This window comes from Anser brachyrhynchus (genome assembly GCF_964034855.1).
Source record: "Anser brachyrhynchus genome assembly, chromosome: 13".
In the NCBI taxonomy this organism is placed as follows: domain Eukaryota; kingdom Metazoa; phylum Chordata; class Aves; order Anseriformes; family Anatidae; genus Anser; species Anser brachyrhynchus.
This window is the reverse complement of record NC_137708.1, coordinates 10502035-10509263: the sequence shown is the minus strand read 5'-3', so window position 1 is coordinate 10509263 and position 7229 is coordinate 10502035.

Here is a 7229-nt window from a genome sequence, read left to right as displayed (position 1 = left end):
GGAGACAAACTCTGATTTGCCATAAACACAGGCTTTCATATCAGCACTACAACTGTATAGAGTGTATGGGAAAATTTATGAGAAGAAATGCTAAATTTATGAGAAGAAATGCTCAATTTGATGTGCTTTAAGTTCTGCATATCACCCCCCCAAAAAATCTCTCAAGGAACTCCAAGAACCCAGCTTCCAGAAGACACATTGGTACCTACCACACGCCTTTCCCAACAGGACATTTCAGACATTCATGTCCTACTAAATGGCAAAGGCGTACCTTGTTAACAAAATTAGAAACCTCCACCTCTCCGAAGGGACACGTGCGCAATGCTAAACAAAACGTACAAACATACAATAGATAAATTTGAGGTGGATTTTATAAGACATGAGCACAAAAGTGAAATCAGATTCTGATTTATACCAGTAACACTCCATTTAAAATGCTGAAGTGTAAATCAATTTAAATCATTGAAACAGATTCTGATTTACACTTGTGAAATCGGAATCAGCCACACGGACTAAATATACAAAGCCACGAAATACCGAACGCCCTGAATACAAATGCATTTGCTGAAAATGACTGGTGAAAATTGAGCTCTATGGAGATCTATTAACACTGTTTTTAGCTTGAATTTTTTTTAAAGCTAGAAATAAGAGCTGTGTCTGGTGTGACCCCAAAGCCTTTACTACTAGCTCTTTATTCAAAATCAATATTAATTTGGCTGAATCACTCGCAAGATGGAACTTCCCTAACACTAAGTACTTGTGTTATCAGCCAGTCAAAACACTAACCGAAGTTCTAGCATCCACATTTTCAGCAGGGTACTTCAGATGTTGATATAGTTCAAGGTTATTATTTTCACTATTTTGCTTCCCATAACCCCCCGCCTGTTAAATCCCTCTTCTAAAATATCCCTCATCTCCAAATTGCTTCTAGAAATGTGTGCTCGCTCACTCTCCTCAAACTCTACGTCTTCCTTCCTCTGAAATCTCACATCTCCTGAAAGAAAAGGAACATTTTCCCTCTTGCGTGGAAGAGGAAATGCTGTTACCATCCTCTGTAAGCTTTTTTATTATTATTTCCCCAAGTAAAACTCAGAATTTCTTTCCACTCATAAGTTTTATTAGACAAAGTTCATTCAAAATAATCCTTCTTCCCACTAAAAGCAATATCCTCAAAACAGATGTCTGTTCCTACTCCCATGTTTCCGTAGTAGTTTTAAGTATTTTCCCTTTGTTTTATTACTACTGAAACCTAAGACCCTCTTCAAAATTCACATATTCTTCTTTGGCTCCCACCTACTTTAATGAAATATCAGGCTGGAGATCAGAAGCCATCTGCGTTTGTAGCTGTGCCGTTGGGCTGCTGAGTCAGGGAGGACAGAACTCAAAACCTTCTCCCTGCCTCCTGATCTGTGAGCTGGGACTAGCAATCGTAAGCTTCATTTCCTGTGTGCTTCGGGATCTACTGATGAAAGCACTGTGCAAGAGCTAGGTACTGCTCTTTCAAGAATTTATCTTTTATTCAGCTAACCCGAAACTGTTCCTCAGATACGCTAACTCACCCAGATAACCCATTATTTGAGCCAAGCATACACTACGCAGCCTAGGAAGCACCTGTTACACCAAGTGGTCTGGAGAGGTGTAGAAGCCATCCAGGTAAGTGATGCTGATTCAGATTGCCTACAGAGAAATGGACTGATTTAGAATATTAGAGTGACAGAGAAGTTTGGGGTCATGATTTGTCCCGACTAAAGTATTTTAGAGAGTGATGCTTTATCTAGGAACCTACAGAGTGGATTGTGTAAGGGAGATTACAATTCACTAGTGAGGAATAAATTCTCCGAAATTCCTCATAAAGAGCAGTACTTAAACACAGAGAATACAAAGCGAAGCAAGGCTGCGGGAAGCACAATGCCGCAGCAGCAAGGAAGACAGTAGATTAGAGCACGTTCGTATGCCTGTGTTCAACCCATCTTTGCCTTTCACAAAGCACAGGGAATTTTTTCAAGTTACCTCTGACAAGGCACCCGCGTGATATTTTGCGTGGAGAAGCTGCTGGTGGAGCCCGATGGGGCTTAATTCCCAACCTAGGGCTGGAGAAGCTGTTGGAGGCCATGAAGTTCCTACATGCAGGAACAAATCATAAACACCCTGACAGCCTCCCAACCACAGACACCTGTAACAAAGAGACAGCTAAACAGTGACCGAGGGTGTAAATGAACATGCACACTTGCTTAAAGGAGAATACAGGAACAGACAAAGAGCATTTCCCCAAGAGCCAAACACTGACAATGTACTTGTGGATCCTGCTGCTGAAGAAGGGTTTGGTGAAAGGCTTGCGAGCAGGGAAAACACCCTTATGGCTCCAAGAAATCCTGCCTCTTCCTGAGAGCCTACAGCCCTGCTTTCCTGAGATGCAGGGCTCCCTCATCTGGGTCTCCGCCTAATTGAAATGACAGACGAGGCTGAATTTTGCCACAGCCATACGTATCAAAACAACAGTAACATGCTTTTGATGCAGGATCATTGATGAGAGTGGTTGTGCTGCGCCTACCTGCAGAGCGAAAGCCAAGAGGAACAGATCCCGCACAAAGGGACAGAGCTGCCTGTCAATTCCGGCACGTTAGACAGCCAAGCATGCCTGGGAGTAGAGCACAAAGAGCCTTTTTTTCAATAAAACTAGAACCAGGGGCTCTAAATTCAGCTTGAGACGAACCTAAGAACGGTTACCCAGACATCATACCGCATTGCTCCTTCGTCTGTTTAAATAACTGATGTCAAGTAAATAACGAACTCCTTCGCTAGCATCAATGAGCACAGAAACCTTCCAAGCACAGACTCTACGCTGCCTAAAGTGTTCAGAAAAACAGCAGGATAGTTTCTAAAAGCATGACACCTGGGGTGAGGAAGAAGAATAGGGAGGGAACCGATACAGGCAGGCAGCTGACGCGCACTCAGAGACAGAACGAATCCCCCTTCTTGTTCGTTCCTGCAATGGGGACTGAGACAGTCCTGCCCGAATGAGAAGGGAGAAAGGCCGCAGGGAGAGAGGAAAGCTTTCCAGAGCAGTGAGCACCGAAAGAATAAGCGCTGGGTGTCAAAAAGAGAGTAAAAGAACTTGAGGGAAGGATGAAGAGAGGAAGAAAGAGACAAAGGAGAAAATGATAGAAAAGAATGCAAAAAAACATGAAGGGGAGAGAGAGGGAAGGCAGGCAAGCAGTTTTCAGGGGCTTTTTTGTTCTTCAAAGGCTGTCAACACATTTATGCTATGCTTTCCATCCCCCCTCCCTATTTACTGGGCTCTGCACACAAAGGAGCAGGAAGGAGATCATGCAAGAGCTGCTGAAGATTCACTTAGACACAGAACAGAGGTGCCCTGAGAGAAAGGAAACCGCTTAGTGATCCGTGCACAATGAGCCACAGTGGGAATGTTGCAGGCCTGGGAAGTCTAAAGAGAGATAAAAAACCTGCAAAGAGAAACCTCTTCCTGGGGAGATCACCCTCAGGACTTACAGGCAGTGCAGGTATTGGAGGAAAGAGAGTCAAAAGGTACGAGGAAGCAGCTTACAGACTAAAAATATATTTATACGCACACACAAAGCTTACCGCTGTTCCTTAAGGGAAGAGCCCAAACGATTTAGACAGACGATAAAATTTTCAGAAGTATCTGTTCCAATCTGCATCCAAACCCAGTGCCTGAGGCTCAGGCACTTGGCCGTGTTCTCGTGCCTTTCGTATCCCACCTCCTAGCCGGCACTAGAACAGCCCATTTTGTGTCACGTTTCTGATAGGTACCAAAGCTCGGTTGATGAATGTTAATTCATTAGGCTGCAGAATGGGATCACATTTAAGCCTACAGATTTCTGCGTGCTGCCAAGGTTAAAATAGTATTTTGAGCCTGTGTAAGGTACCTGCAGCTTTTTTTGAGGACTGACTATTTGAACCTATGTTAGTGCAGGACTGTAGTGAGCTTGCAAATGGAACTTAGACTCCATACTAAGGCATTTTTAAAAATATCTTGCCCTCTGCTGTGAAGACTTCTTACTCATAAAGACAGGAAATTGAGAAGGAGAGAAATAAAGCAGTATCACAAGGCATGCTCTTTACTAAAGCCACCAATATATTTACTTCAGTGCCTATCTTGACAGCTCTAGTAGGAATCCTGTGTTTAAAACCACATGACCGTATGATCTTATGACCTTCTAAGTCAAAAGCAAAATTTGGCAAAATCAAACCAACATCAGACCAGAATCACTACTTTTACTCTGAAAAGCAGAGCCATAACGAGGGACCGTTAGTAAAACGGAAATCAGCTTTCCCGGAATTAAATATTTGGAGATTTCCAGAGCAAGCTTGTTACCAATACCTGTTGTTGTTGTTCTCCCAGACTGGACGCATCTTCTGACTAAAAAGCATATAAAGAGCTCCCTCACACACTCCCTCAGGAACCACAGCACTACAAATAAAAGCAGGCCAGTGTGCATTATTAATGACAAGTTATCAGAGGATCTGGGATCATAGCCAGAGAGAGGAGTTTCACTGTGCTCGGATGCTGTAGAGAAGATGAACTCTTAGCCAGGTCAGAGTCCTCAGTTTCCCTATTCTTTTGTCCTCTGGGTAAAGATTTGTGATAAACCCTTTTGTCACCGTGGCCAGGAGGAGATTGCCCTGCACTTATAACTGAGCTTTAACTTGGAGACAAAGGAAGCTAAGTAAGGAGAGGCTGAGTAGAAGTACAAACGCTTACACGTTATTGGAAAAGGATGCAGAAGCAAATTTTATTTTTGGTACCAGTTAAATGCTACTAGCAGAATTCAGAAACGTACATATTGGCAGTTGTAAGCTGCAATACAAGCCTCAGAGGTTGAATTTTCTGAGTGGCTACAGCTGTACCACCTTCTAAATCCTTGGGTCCTGATTTATTCATGGCATTAGGAATGCAAAATGCAAGCAGAGGGAAGTAGGCCAACAAGAGAATAGAAAGCAGGGACACAGAGGAACCAGTTTCCTCATTCCAGCTGAAAACAGGTTGAAATTGTTAACTCTTTCAGAGCAAGTTGACTCTTTCTGAAAGGACAACACTTCCTGATGCATAAAGATGTACAAATGCTTCTCTTCCTACAAAATAAAATCTTGATTAATAGAAACACAAAGCAAACATAGCTTCAGAAAAGGAATTCAGCCTAACTTGAGCCCGAGGCATTTGCATTTTCAGATACATAATACTCAGGCCAACGCATCTGACAGGGGAGGAGTTAATGGCATTGGTTCTGTGAACCGTGGACCAGATGTTCAGCTGGTGCAACTCACCGTGGCGCCATTAGGAAGCGGTGGAGCTAAGCCTGCTTACCTCAGACAAGGCTCTGGCCCTCTGTACTCTGAAACCCTTATCTGGTACACACTCAGAGATTTTTCTGAAGGGAAAGATCTCCCTTTTTAGAAGCATCTAAGCAGGCTACTAGAAAGTTGAACACAAAGCTTAAACTTTTCATCCTGCATTCTTCCTATCAAACAGTACCACAAGACAGTTGTTGCTAGTATTCTTTCACGGTGCATACATACAACACGCACCTTACAACAGGCAGAAAAAGGCACTAGAGACAAACCTCTGATTTCTTTTGTCACTTACCAGGAAATTGGTAGGGCTTGACTCTCTCCATTGTAGTCCTCACAGCAGATGCTATGGTCAGCCAAGACTTTGAGTATGCGCTTGTAACAGAAAATTGTCTGCAAAATTTACCTTGGTAGATAGATAGTAAAGAAGGAGTGGGGAAAAAAAGAGATACAGCAGTGTTTTTCTCCCTAAAAGGCCCATTCTTCTATGCAAGTGGAATGTTAGCAGACAAAAAAATCAGATGTCTAGAAAAGTCCATATGTGAAAGAAAAGAATGACCAAGGCATTGAGACGCTAAGTCATCTCCAATGCCAGTAGCACTAGGCCTATCACGGCTACACGGAAAGGATTTTAAACAGCTGTCTTTACTGCGTCTTTACTGACAAAGCTGCCATTAAAGGAAAGTTATTTGCCCTGTTAATTTTCTTCTGCACCTCTAAATGTCCATCCTGTGTACTCGAATAACAAAATTGTACACAGTTTGTTTAGACTCAAATCAAAAAACTGGTCATGCAACAAGAGTCTTTCCTAACATGATTTTGTCATTTCTGAAGCAAACACCAGGCTCAAGGAAAAACTGATCTCAGGGACCAATAACTATACAACATTCAGCATATCATATAGCATTCTGCTATAAGCATCTTTAAATACATTTACATGCATCACACATTCTTAAGAACCTAGGCACCTTTCACAAAGGAAATGAAGCCTCTGGCACCTTCCAGTCTCACCGGAACACTACAGAGCTCTGCTCCTTCCACAAACTCCTGAGAGCACTCAGGTAACAAGTAGTCTTTCTTCTTGGCTAGATCTAAGTGCTACTTGGAGATGTTCTATTTGTTCCCTTCCCCACTGAATCAGCCTGCCATACACTGACTTAGAACTGAGCCTCCCAATTTTTCCCAGGGCTCTCAAGCCCTCCAGGCCTATTCCTAAACAGTATCCCAGTTAACAATGCAAAAATACAATTATCTTCAGATGTTGACCAGGCTTCCATGAAGGACAAAGGCAAGGGACTGAGCTGTCTCTAAGAAGTGTAGTACACAGGCCTCCCAGCATAAGTGCTGACATTTCTAACACCTTTCTGAAAAGAAGACTCTTTAACATAGAAATTAAAAAAAAACAGCCAAGGACTGCTAACTCTCCTCTTTTACTCAGCTAAGGACTGTAGCTCTCCTCCTTTAATCCTTAGCTGAAACAGGAACATAAAACCCTCCAGGAGTGTAACTAACAAGTGACACTACGATAGGGACTGCCAGACAGTGGTGTTAGGAGGTGAGTGTTGGGAGAAGCACAAACCACCAAGCTGAGCTGGTCCAAAACTACAGTCACAGCTTCTAATGGAGATAACTAGTTACGTTAGCACCACCTCTTGAAACATATTGACTTGGAAGAGTTTCTAAACTGTTGAGTTTCCACTATCATGAGAAAGTAATCAGGACTTCTGAAAATACGTTTCTCTTGACAGAAAACTAAGCAAGCAGCACTTACACTAGCTGGAATAGTGCAGCCAGATGAGAAAGGGTAATACTTGATTCTGAGGAGATCTCTTTGCAAGTCTCTTTCTTTCACAGTCTTCAGTAAAAGATTTTCTTATTGTCTGGAGAAAAAAATATAT